The sequence below is a fragment of the Populus alba genome, chromosome 12 (assembly GCF_005239225.2).
Source record: "Populus alba chromosome 12, ASM523922v2, whole genome shotgun sequence".
Lineage (NCBI taxonomy): Eukaryota > Viridiplantae > Streptophyta > Magnoliopsida > Malpighiales > Salicaceae > Populus > Populus alba.
The window spans coordinates 7,507,564-7,521,648 of NC_133295.1; positions in this window are offsets into that span (position 1 = coordinate 7,507,564).

The following is a 14,085-nucleotide window of genomic DNA, read 5'->3' on the forward strand; positions in this document are numbered from 1 at the left end:
TCAGTTTCTTTTCTTTTTTGAGCCTATTTGGAACTGTGATAGCAGTGATGATTTAAAGTGTTTTTTATTTAAAAATATATTAAAATAATATTTTTTTAAAAAAATTTATTTTTAACATTAACACATCAAAACAATCTAAAAATATATAAAAAAAAAAATAAATTTTAAAGGAACGCGATTTACCAACAGCTATGGTTAAAATGGCAGGAAGGGTCTTGGTCGTCGTGAGGAGGCTCTCATTTATGTGGTGGGGGCGCCGTGATGGGTGGTTGTACTGCGAAGAAACAGCTGGTTATCAGCAACGAGGAATATATGGGACAAGAAGTGGGATACTATGCGGCGAGCCTAAAGTAGACCTGGTGAGCTTACCTTGAGATTTCGGTTCTGATCACTTTAGGTCTGATCCAACGATAACAATCAAATCTCATTTAAATTGATATGGCCATGATTTCTTAGGCTATGATTACATGTCGCAAGTCTATGGTAGATCTGTGAGATCTTTTCTGAAGATGATTTTGATTGCTTCATATTGATAATTTTATCTGATGGTCTTATGAAAAATGATATTGTACGGGCGAGTCCATTTGAGCCCTCTTTGATCTAACGGCTGATATATTAGAAGTCTGATCCAACGGCTATGGGTTCTCTTGATTATGATGAGGTATGATTGACCCTAAATCATGTTGTTTAAACCAACGGATGATATTCAATATCCTTCTGGAATATCCAGTTGAGATCAGGTTGGGGTTTGATCAGATATGAACGTTTTACTCTAGGCTTTCAGATCAAGGGCCGAGACTTCTTGATGGTTTTAATCTAAATGATCATATTTCTCTTCCTAAAACAACGGCTCAGATTCAATTTTTTTTTTGTACCCTTTTTTAGTTGTTTTGATAGGGTGAGCGAAAAGGAGAAAAACTGGCACGGTGTTTCAAAATTTTCTTTAAAGTTCGATCATCCTCACCCTGTGTGCAAGGTGGGCGTCCTGCGCAGTGGCCCATTTACAGGCGAGAGCACCGCCGCAGTAATTACATGCATTTTTTATGCATTAATTACTATTATACACACACATGCAAATTTAAAACCAGTGTTAAAAGACAAGTTTTGACCGCCAAAAATCAAGTTTGCTCCCGGAAAATATTTTGACCACAGCAAAATGTTTTGACAGTTAAATTACACATTTGACCATAGCAATTTTTTTTCTCATTTCGACATGGTAAACTCCCTTTTGACAACAGAACGAGCCAATTTTGATCAAGGAGCCCTGGATTTGACTGCAAAAAAATCTTTTTAAGCTAATTTTGATTGAAAACTTAATTTTGATATGAAAAGATGGGTTTCAACTTGGCAACTTTGGTTTGACAAGAAAACAATGTTTTTTTCCACTTTTAATGAAATCATTTTTGGGCTAGAAAATTTCTTGAACATCATTTTTTTTTTGGTGGTGGGGCCAAAATAGATGGTGATAGTTTTTCTTAACTCATTTTTTGGTTATTCTCAAAATTCACTTTTTCTCTTCAAAAAATTAAAAAAAAATTCGGAGTAAAACAAATTCAAAAAATAATAACAGTGAGAAGAGGATGTTAGAGTGCCTAAAATAATGGTTAGAAATTCATTGTGGAGGTTTAAAAATACAAAGATTAAAATTTAACAGTATATTTTTTAATGATAAAGGGCCATGTTGACAAAAAAAATAAATTTGAAGAAGAAAGATCCAAAAACAAATATTTATAAACTTAATTAAATTTTATTGGAAGTTTAATTGAATTTATAGAGGGTTTGATTGCAAGAAAATTTGATTTTTAAATCAATTTGGGCTTTAATTTGAAGGAATTAAAGGTTGGGGGTCAAATTACAAATTTTAAGATTTAATTTGGTCAAATCAGGAGCTTAATTGCATAAATGCAAAACCAAGGACCATACTAGAAAAAGGTGTTGTGATGAGCCACGAAGTGAACCACGAAGATCTGCAAGGGTAGCAGTAAAAAACCCAAAGTATTTCGATTAATTGTTTGTTGTCACGCATGGACTTGTGACCAAGGACATGGTCTAACTTGTTAGTCATGCCCACAAAGCATGCGTGCTTAAGAATAGGTCTATGTGCTTAAGAATAGGTCTATTAATTATTTGACTTTCAATAATGCCGAAGTGGCTGATTGCCAGTAGAAGGTAGTGTCCTGATTCTGAGGGATACGATCCTAGAATTAGGAATGTTTGTTAGTTTTTTTCCTGTATAAAAAGACCCTTTGGGAAATCAGAAAAGGGCAACTTATTATCATTCAAATACAATTCTTGAGGTTAATTCTCACCCGAAGTAGAATAAATTATGCATTACATAGTTATAGCTTGAGGTTAATTTGTTCGGGTGGGCTGATGCAGCTGAAAAAGCATTTCAAGAACTCAAAACTGCATGACAACAACACCCACACTTGCGATGCCCAATTTCAATGAACCTTTCACCATTGAGTCAGACGCGTCTGGTACTGGCATCGGGGTTGTTTTGAGTCAACAACGGCAGCCTATCGCATTCATGAGCCGCGCATTGGGTATTACCAAACAATCATGGTCGGTGTATGCTAAAGAAATGCTGGCCATCATTCATGCCATTCAAACATGGCGACCGTTTCTGCTGGGAAGGAAGTTCTTCATTCAAACCGACCAGCGCAGCCTCAAATATTGGTTGGATCAACGTATAGTGACACCTGAGCAACAAAAATGGGTAACAAAATTGCTTGGTTATGATTATGAGATAATTTATAGACCGGGTTGGGATAACAATGCAGCTGATGCTCTCTCACGGGTGCTGGGCAGTCCACGCCTGGATACTTTATCTGTCTCTCACACTTCTTTATAGGACGCAATCAAAGATGAGGCCCGCGGCAACCCCTACATGTTGACAATCAGCAACAAGGCTACTGCAAATCCCGGGGCTCCCTACAACTGGCGTAATGGGTTGGTCTACTACAAGAATCGGGTGGTGGTGCCACCACATTCACAAATCATTTCCCAGTTGCTCCATGAATTCCATGACTCTCCCAGTGGTGGCTATTCTGGTGTCTTACGTACCTACAAACGGTTGGCACAACAATTCTATTGGCCCTCCATGTTCCAAGCAGTGAAGACGTATGTGGCAGCATGTGAAATCTGCCAATGCACTAAAAATGACACACTATCCCCGGCTGGTCTTTTGCAACCTCTTCCAATTCCGTGTCAAGTTTAGGATGACATTACGATGGATTTTATTGTTGGTCTTCCCCCCTCAGCTAGCAAAACTACAATTCTGGTTGTTGTTGACAAATTGAGTAAATCAGCTCATTTCATGGCTATGGCGCACCCATATACTGCTAAAATGGTGGCTGAAATTTTAATTACTGGCGTTGTCAAGCTCCATGGCATGCCTCAGTCTATTGTGAGTGATCGGGACCCCGTGTTTATCAGTCATTTTTGGCAAGAATTTTTTAAATTGTCCGGCACCAAATTGAAGATGAGTTCAGCTTACCATCCGCAAACTGACGGACAAACGGAGGTCGTTAATCGCTGCATTGAGCAATATTTACGTTGCTTTACTTACCAACAACCCCGTAAGTGGTATTCATTTCTACCTTAGGTTGAATTTTGGTACAACACCACCTATCATGCCTCATCAGGTATGACCCCATTCCAGGCTCTCTATGGGAGACCACCACCAACGATTCCTCAGTACCATGAAGGATTTTGTCCAGTACACGAAGTTGACAAGAACTTAGCTTTGCAAGATGCTCTGCTTCAGCAACTTAAAAGCAATCTTCATGCTGCAAATAATCGTATGAAACAACAGGCTGATGCCAAACGCAGAGATGTTGAGTTCCAGGCTGGTGACAGGGTATTTCTCAAACTACATCCCTATCGTCAGCAGTCTGTATTTAAGCGAGCTTATCAAAAACTTGCCAGCAGATTTTATGGGCCTTATATCGTGGAAGAAAAGATTGGAAATGTTGCTTACAAACTCCATCTCCCCCCCAGCTCTCGCAGCCACCCCGTTTTTCATGTATCTCTTTTAAAGAAAACGGTGGGAGATCACATTACCACTCACATTGACCTGCCTCCAGTAGCAGATGATGGGGAATTGCTCCTGGAACCGAAGTGTGTGTTAGATACTCGCTGGGTAAAACATGGATCCAAATTTATTGAGGAGAGTTTAATCCAATGGAAGCGGCTTTCACGTGATGATGCTACATGGGAAAACACTCAGGAATTACGCGACAAGTTCATGAATTTCAACCTTGAGGACAAGGTTTGTGTCACAGGGGGGAGTATTGATGAGCCACGAAGTGAACCACGAAGATCTGCAAGGGTAGCAGTAAAAAACCCAAAGTATTTCGATTAATTGTTTGTTGTCACGCATGGACCTGTGACCAAGGACATGGTCTAACTTGTTAGTCATGCCCACAAAGCATGCGTGCTTAAGAATAGGTCTATGTGCTTAAGAATAGGTCTATTAGTTATTTGACTTTCAATAATGCCGAAGTGGCTGATTGCCAGTAGAAGGTAGTGTCCTGATTCTGAGGGATACGATCCTAGAATTAGAAATGTTTGTTAGTTTCTTTCCTGTATAAAAAGACCCTTTGGGAAATCAGAAAAGGGCAACTTATTATCATTCAAATACAATTCTTGAGGTTAATTCTCACCCGAAGTAGAATAAATTCTGCATTACATAGTTATAGCTTGATTGGGACCTATCATGCTGAAATCTGGGGTTTGAATTGAAGTTTGTTAAGGGTGAAATTGAACAAAATTAAAAGTTTGAGGCCAATCATGGGTGTAATTAGAGATAAATCACAAATTAAAGGACTAAAGCGTAATTGGCAAAAAAAATATTGTTCATCTTCTTCTTCAGCAAGACTGGTTGAGTGGCCTCTTTCCCAAGGCGTTCGTTGCCTTGTTTCTTCCTCAAATTAGATGAAACTTGCACGTAAACGATCCACCGACACTTGACTACATGATAGTGTAAGAAGTTCAGGTTGATCGAGGTTGCAGAGGAGATGGCACCGCCCCAAACTAGCCAACCTGACCATCCATTTTCATGCACAAAACTAATAGTTCATCATTGCTACTTTGAACCAATGGTTGAGATTCTTTCAGGTAAAACCAAGGGTTGAGATTTGGTTCCAGAAAAGACAAAGTGTCCCTCTTCCATTGCCTATAAATAGATTTGATTTTCACGGTCTAGAGGTGTAGAAATTTGGGTTCAAAATCGGCCAAGAAACCACCCTCCAACACCCAATTTTGTCATCCTCTCTCTCTCTCTCTCTCTCTCGTTCTAGCCGTCGTAACACGCTACCATTAGCCCATCCGCCACCCTATCCACCAATAGCAACACCACTGAGAACAGCCACCAGCATCATCGTGAGCCACCAGGTCAGCTTCCTTCTTCTTCATCTTCTTCTCCAGCTGCGTCCTCCACTTTTATGTGTGAACAGTGGAGAGTTCTCCACTGTTCACTAAGCTGGGCAGTGCTGACCCAGACAAAAATTATTGGGTTGGGTCCGGCCTAGTCCAAAAATTTCCAAAAAAATTCCTTTAAAAAATTTTTGTGATTTTCCTGCATATTTTTTTTTTTATCAATTTTGCTTAATATTGGTTTCTATTTTTATACCATAAATATACAAATTTGGTATTAAAATATAAGGTTTTTGTCAAAAACATTGCAAAAAATTATAAAACAAAAAAAAATATTTTGTTTTCATGCATGTGGTCAAATCTCTCAAAGATTAAAAAAAAAATCATATCATTTTTTTCATACAAAAAACACAAATATTCAAATATGTTTTGGCATGCATTTTGGCTTTAATAACAAGTTTATTAAGGCCATGAAAATTAGGCTAATATTTCAAAAATTTCAAAAAAAAAATGTTTTCTTTTAATATCTAGGATTATGAATTTTACATGTAAAATGTATTCTCGTTATTAAAAAGGTATTTCTTTTCTTAACATAGAACGATTAGTTTTTTTTACCTGATAAGATAAGAATTTCTTTACCGATGAGAACTTTTTTTAAACTCTAAACAGACTAAAAATTAGAAAACACGATTATACCTTTTTTTTATGAGACAATCAAACAATGCAGCTTACCTTAGGTGGGGCATATTTGGGATGCTAATACCTTCCCTTTACGCAACTAGTCCCTGTACCCGATCTTTAAGACTAGTTAGGGTTCCTAGTGACCAAAAAAATAGGTAGCGACTCCCTTTCTCGCTTTCCATTGATAAAAGAAAAGAATTCATTGTCTGCTCCATTTTTCCGATTACCTCAAACCTACCTGATGAAGTGGAATCTCGCCGCAATGCTGCACACATGCGATAGAATGGCGACTCCACTAGGGACCTTATGGACTAAGCTTTATTTTTGTCTGATCATTGTGTTTTATTGTTTTGGTTCGCATATTTACTGTTAATATGAATTTCCTTTATTTATTTTATTATGCGCTTTAAATTCTATACATATTTGTTCATGCATTGTATAGAATTGCCACAGGCATCACATACTTTAATTTTTTAGAAGCACACACAAGCTTCTAAGTTAGGAGGGGAATTAGTGATCTACCCTATAACTATTGATCAAGGTTCATATACGTGAAACACTCAACTCATATCTGAGTGTCTGCTTGGTAATGGTGCACATACATGCTTTAATCATTTCTCATAACGCCCCCATACTGTCTTTATAAAGATCATCACTGGGCAGATATAAGACCATTTTGAGACCAGATAAAAAGTCTACCCATCATGTAATGGCCTAGAACCTTTCTTTTGAGTATGGGCTCCCTAAATAGTCATCTTGCATGGGTTCTCACCATCCATACCCAATGTGCATGTACATACATTTGTATCCGTACACATACGTCCATTGTAAATACCATACATACATACGAGGTTGAAATACAGGTCCCCAAAGAGTCTACAATACCCGACTCCGAGCAAGAAACATGGAAGATGAAGAGCGGGCTCACCGTGATGTCCATTTTCAAGAAGAGTTAAAGTCTCTAAAGATAACCATGGTTGTCCTCACTAGCTTACTCGAGCAAACACTAGGAAATACCTTTGGTGAAGTTCCTTCCAACCAACCTATCATTTTTTTTCAAACCCCAACACCAGCTCAGTTCGAAGAAATAATGAGTGAATATGGTTAATAGCCTTAACACAATCCAACCTTTCAGCAAAAGCTTTGTGGAGAGGCTGACCAAAGGGGAATTTTTTCCAGATTTGGAGAATGGAGCCCGATTCCTATTATGTAAAAAAAAAATACCTCTTTATCATGCCTATAATGCTTTAGTTTCAACTTGTTTTAGTCTTGTTGGTAACTTGACTCATGATACCACAAGACTTTCTCTGTCAAATGAGTCTTTTTAGTTAATAAGATCATGTATTTTTCTATGTTTATGACATGCCTTTATTTTTTGTTGTTGTTTCATGCAAATAATACATCGAGCACAACCTTTACTCACGAAACAACTACACCAAGAATCCTTTGGTGTGTTTCCCTTTTCTTCCAAAACCATGCATGATCTCACATGTTCACAAGTATTTTTGGGAATTCAAAGTTTTAGTACAAGATAGAAATTATAGTGGTGTTTGTCCAAACAAACAAGTTCTGGAAATTCAAGTAATTCCTTAGAAAGGTAACCAAACACCTAGAAAACCTGAAGGACAACCCAAAACTTTAAAGTTGAGCTTCAATGAGAAACCATTTTACATATTCGTATAAAGGTAAGGCTTACTGATCCTAAGTGCATACATTTGAAATGAGGAAAGGCCTTATTTGGCAATCCTTTCACAAGGCTAAAATAGACCTTTTGTAGTCCCCATTTGAGCCCAATACTTCTCTTGAGATAACTAGGGGCAAGTGTAAGAAATTTATTAAAAACCTCGACGATTAACAGTGCCTAAACAACACTGGGGTGCATGAAAGAAAATTATCAATGATCAAAGGTGCCCAAAAAAAAACTAAGGGGCATGAAGAAAAATCCAAAAGGTCCAAAAGATTTGAGCTTTCCAAAATAACTAATATGATGATGCTCAACCAAGTGAAGGAAAAAAACAAACAAGAAGTCCCAACCCAACACTGGGGGAACAATAAACCATTTTGAAAATAAATTAAAATGAAAAAAGGTCAGGAAACAAGCACTAGTGATCCTTAGTCTTGAAATTACTTAAACACCTTTTGGGCCTATAAATATCCTTTTGTCCATAACAAATAGCCAAAGCCTATGTTACGTGCCTAATCAAGCCCTTTCTAATCAAGGGCAAGCAATCTGAATTGGTATGCAATTCTTTCCCACACGAAACAAGCTTTATTATTCATGCAAATAAAATGAATGCTTTGAAGACTAGTTCTTTGAAACCCTCGAATTGAATCTTGAACTATTTTTTACCAACAAAACATCACTGCACATTTTCACCAAAAGCAAAATAAAGATTCTTTCATCACTTATGAAAAACTGTCCATGGAAATCACTTGAATTTCTTCAGAAAAAGTTTGCTTTAAACCAATGTCAAAATGATTTCTGTGTCTGGAATAGCTTTAAGATTCAAAAAAAAAAATTCTTGCATGAAAACAACTCCTTGTAAAAAGACAAATCTTCCTTCACATGGCCTCATACTCAAAGAAAACCCAATTGAACACTTGGGGGCATGATCAAGCTAGGGGGCAACCCAAAAACACATGATAGGGCTAGCTCCATGATTCCCTTTTTAAGAAAACAAAATGTAGGGTAGAGTTGGTGACCTTTGAGATAAAGGTCAGGACAAAGAAGCATAATGAAATCAAGTCCTTCCTAGAGGTCAAGATCACAAGATATGACTCAAGTAAGTAAGAGCAAAAATGCCATTGAAGTTTACTACCAAGACTTAAACTTTTGAGAAAGGGAAGACTTAAACTTTTTTAGGACACCTTTGAGCTCTTGCTTCTCGGGTAATACATTTTCTAACTCTATATCCTTTTGAGTGTGTCTTTGAGCCCTCATCTCTTGGGTAGTGCATTATTCAACCCTACCTCCTTTTGAGTGCGCCTCTGAACCCTCATCTCTTAGGTAGTGTGTTTTCTAACCCCACCTTCTTTCAGTGTGCCTTTGAGCCCTCACCTCTTTTCGAGAGCGCCTTTGAGCTATCACTTCTCGGGTAGTGCATTTTCTAGCCCTACCTACTTTCAAGTGTGTTTGAGCCCTCATCTTTTGGGTAGTGCATTTTCCAACCCTACCTCCTTTCAAGTGCGCCTCTTAACCCTTATCTCTTAGGTAGTGTGTTTTCTAACCCTGCCTCCTTTTAGTGCACCTTTAAGCCCTCGCCTCTTTTCAAGGGTGCCTTTAAGCTCGCAATTGCGTTTGAGCCCTCATCTCTTAGGTAGTGTATTTTCTAACCCTACCTCCTTTTAGTGTGCCTTTGAGCCCTCATCTCTTTTTGAGTACACCTTTAAGCTCACTTCTCGGGTAGTGCATTTTCTGACCCTACCTTCAAATGCACATTTAAGCCTCATCTCTCGAGTAATGTGTTTTCTAACCTTGCCTATTTTCAAGTGCATTTGAGCCCTTATCTTTCAAATGGTGTGTTTCCTAACCCCGCCTCATTTCAAGTATGCCTTTGAACCCTATCTTGTCGTCTCTTCGAAACTCTTCCCTTTTTCCACTTGGATAGATCACGCATTATAATGAGACCATTATTGTTTCTGGGTAGGTCACCCATTACAATAAGACCATTCCTCCCTTTGGGTAGGTCACCCATTACAATGAGACCACTCTTTCTTTTTTTCCACTTGGATAGGTTACCCATTATAATGAGACCATCATTTTTTTTCTAGGTAGGTCACCCATTACAATGAGACCATTCTCTGCATTTTATTTTTACCTGGGTAGGTCACCCATTACAATGAGACCATTCTCCGTATTTTATTTTTACCTGTGTAGGTCACCCATTACAATGAGATCATTCTTCCACCTAGGTAGGTCACCTATTATAATACGATCACTTTTTCTTTTTTCCACTTGGGTAGGTCACCCATTACAATGAGATCATTCTTCCATCTGAGTAGGTCACTCATTACAATGAGACCACCTTTTTTTTTCCACCTAGGTAAGTCACCCATTACAATGAGACCATTCTCCATGTTGTTTTTACCTAGGTAGGTCACCCATTACAATGAGATCATTCTTCCACCTGAGTAGATTAACCATTACAATGACACCATTCTTGTATTTTTTTTTTTCTTTTAGGTAGGTCACCGATTATAATGAAACCAACTTGTTTTTTTCTCTAGGTAGATCACTCATGAAAATTTAACCATTTCAAAAATCTTTGAATTTCACCAGAAAAACCTTTCTATTTTTCGCTGAGTGTGCTTTCTAGCCCTCAAATACTTTCAAAACAATGCATCATTTCTTGATATGGTGAATCCGTTATCTTTTTCATTTTCTTCTTTACAAACCTTACTATCTAAAATCTCTTACGAGACTTTCTATCGTAAGCATTGTAAAGAGGCAATTGTCATAACTCATTTTGAGGTTATTCCCCAAATTCACTTTTTCTCTTCCAAAAATAATAAAAAAAATATTTGGAAAAAAAAATTAAAAAATAATAACAGTGAGAAGAGGATGCCATAGTGCCCAAAAAATGGTAAGAAATTGGTTGAGGAGGTTCAAAAATACAAAAATTAAAATTTCATAGTATATTTTTTACTAATGAAAAGCCCTATTGACAAAGAAGATTTAATTTGAAGAAGAAAGGTCCAAAAACAAATATTTATAGACTCAATTAAATTTTATTGGAGGTTTATTTGAATTTATAGAGGGTTTGATTGCAAGAAAATTTGATTTTTAAGTCAATTTGGGCTTTAATTACAATTTTTAAGAGTTGATTTGGTCAAATCATAAGCTTAATTGCATAAATATTGAAGTTTAATAGCCAATTGGGGACTTGATTAAATAAATGTAAAACCAAGGATCAAACTAGAAAAAGGCATTGAAATCTGGGGTTTAAATTGTAGTTCGTCAGCGGTAAAATTGAACAAAATTAAAAGTTTGAGGCCAATCATGGGTGTAATTAGAGATAAATCACAAATTAAAGGACTAAAGCATTATTTGTAGAAAAAATATTGTTCATCTTCTTCTTAAGCGAGGCTGGTTGAGTGGCCTTCTTCCCAAAGTGTTTGTCGCCTCGTTTCTTCCCCAAATTAGATGAAACTTGCATGCAAACGATTCCCTATCACTTGACTACATTACAATGTAAGAAATTCGGGCTAACCGAGGCTATAGAGGTAGTGGCACCGGCCCAAAGTGGCCAACCTAACCATCCACTTTCATGAACAAAACTGACAGTTCATCATTGCTACTTTGAACCAATGGTTAGGATTCTTTTAGGTAAAACCAATGGCCGAGATTCAATACCAGAAGAGACAAAGTGACCCTCTTCCATCACCTATAAATAGATTTGATTTTTATGGTCTAGAGGTGGAGAAATTTGGGTCCAAAATTGGCCAAAAAACCACCCTCCGGCACTCGATTTTTGCCATCCTCTCTCTCTCTCTCTCTCTCTCTCTCTCTCTCTCTTGTTCCAGTCGTCGTAGCACGCGGTTAACCTGTCTGCCACCCTATCCACCAATAGCAACACCATCGAGAACAGCCACCGGCATCACCATGAGCCACCAGGTCAACTTCCTTCTTCTTCTTCTTCTTCTTCTCCAGCCACGTCCACCACTGTTCACATAGCATGTGAACAGTGGAGAGTTCTTTACTGTTTAATGGGTCGAGCAACGCCGAACCAGACCAAAATTGTTGGGCCCGATCTGGCCTTGTCCAAAAATTTCCAAAAAAATTCCTTTTGAAAAATTTTGTGATTTTCCTGCATATTTGTTTTATCAATTTTGCTTAATATTGGTTTGTATTTTTATACCGTAAAGATACAAATTCGGTTTTAAAATACCTAGCTTTCGTCAAAACATTGCAAAAAATTATAAACAAAAAAAATATTTTGTTTTCATGCACACGGCCAAGTTTCTTAAAGATTAAAAAAAATCATATTGTTTTTTATATAAAAAAAATCAAAAATATGTTTTATGATGCATTTTGGCTTTAATAACAAGTTTATTAGAGCCATGAGAACTATGCCAATATTTTAAAAATTCAAAAAAAAAGATTTGTTTTCTTTTAATAACTGGGATTATGAATTTTACACGTAAAATGTATTCCCGATATTAAAAAGGTTTTTCTTTTGTTAGCATAGAGTGGTTAGTTTTTTTTACCTAATAAGATAAGGTTCTCCTTACCGATAAGAACGTTTCTTAAACCCTAGACAGACCAACAATTAAAAGAGGCGACAATACCTTAGTTTTTTATCAGACAATCAAACAATGCAGCTTATCTTATAGGGCATATTTGGGGTGTTAATATCTTCCATTTACGCAACCAGTCCCATACCCAATCTCTAAGATCAATTAGGGTTTCTAGTGACCAAAATATTAGGTGGCAACTCCCTTTTCCGCTTTCCACTGATAAAAGAGAAGAATTTCTTGTCTGCCCCATTTTCCTGATTACCTCAAACCTATCTGATGAAGTGGAATATCGCCACGACACTGCACATGTTTGACAATTTTCATGTCCAAATTAGGCTCAAAAGCTTTCATTTTAAAAAGTTCCTTATTTTTCATGTTATTAACATATTCATTTCCCAATTCGGTTTCAAAATTTTATTTAATCAACTATTTATTAGCAAGTGTGGTAGTAGTTCAACTAACAATAATCAAGTGGTAATAAGTCAACTAGAAAGAGAAGACATCCATGGTTCGAATCCTACCACTTGCATTTCTCAACCCACATGTAAGTGTGTGATCAACTAGGAACTTCGAGTTGACGGACTCTCCCTTGTGGTTTAACTCTTGTGAGTGGTCACCCAGTCGTGGATCACGTCCCAAAATGTGTTCATGATATAAAATAAAATGATTTATTAAATATGTGTAAGGCTTTTTGACATTCATAATTTATCAAATAAGAATTCTCTCTTCATTTTAACCCTAATTTAAGGTTTGCAAAACCCTCATTTATCTCTTATAATTGAGATTGTTTTCATGCCCAATTTAAGCACATAAATTGTTTTTCCAAAGTATTATTTGTATTTCTTATTGTTTGCATATTCATTTCCTAATTAGGATTGGAAATTTTATTTGATATGGGATTTAATAGCTAAGTTAGATTAGCTTCTTATTTTAACACTTTTATATGCTATATGCATAAGAGATTTTAACATTCATAAGTTATCAAATAAGAATTCTATTTCGATGGTTTAATAATAATTTAAGGGTGGTTTGCATAAATTTGATTTATGTCTTACAACAAAGAGTTTTAATGCCTAGAATAGGCTCAAACGTTGTTTGTTCACAATATTATTTATTTTGATTGTTATTTTATTGATTCATTTTCTAATTAGGTTTGAGGATTTTAATTAATCTAAGAATTATTAGCTAGGTCAATTTATCTTCCCATTTTTAAACACTTTTGTATGCTATTTGTGTAAATCTTATTGACATTTATAATTTATCAAATAAGAATTATCTCTCTATATATTAGAAATAATTTTAAGGTTTATGAAATCCTAATTTCTCTCTTACTACTATAATCATTTCCATGCTCAAATTAGGGTTGAAAGTTTTTGTTTCACATTATTCTTTATTTTCCCTGATGTTGATAGATTCATTTTCTAATTAGGCTTCAGAATTTTATTTAATCAAAGATTTATTAGATAGGCTGATTTAGAGTCCTATTTAAACACTTTTATATGTTATATGTGTAAGGCTTTTTAACACATAATTTATCAAATAAAAATTCTCTCTCCATTTCAGATGTAATTTAGGGTTTGCAAAACCCTTATTTCTCTCTTTCAATTAAGATCACTTTCATGCCCAATTTAGACACATAATTTATTATTTTTGAATTATTCTTTGTATTCCTTGTTATTTACGGATTCATTTTCTAATTAGGATTGGGAATTTTATTTATTGTGGGATTTATTAGCTATGTCATTTTGTGTTCTATTTGAACATTTTTTATATAGTATATGCATACGA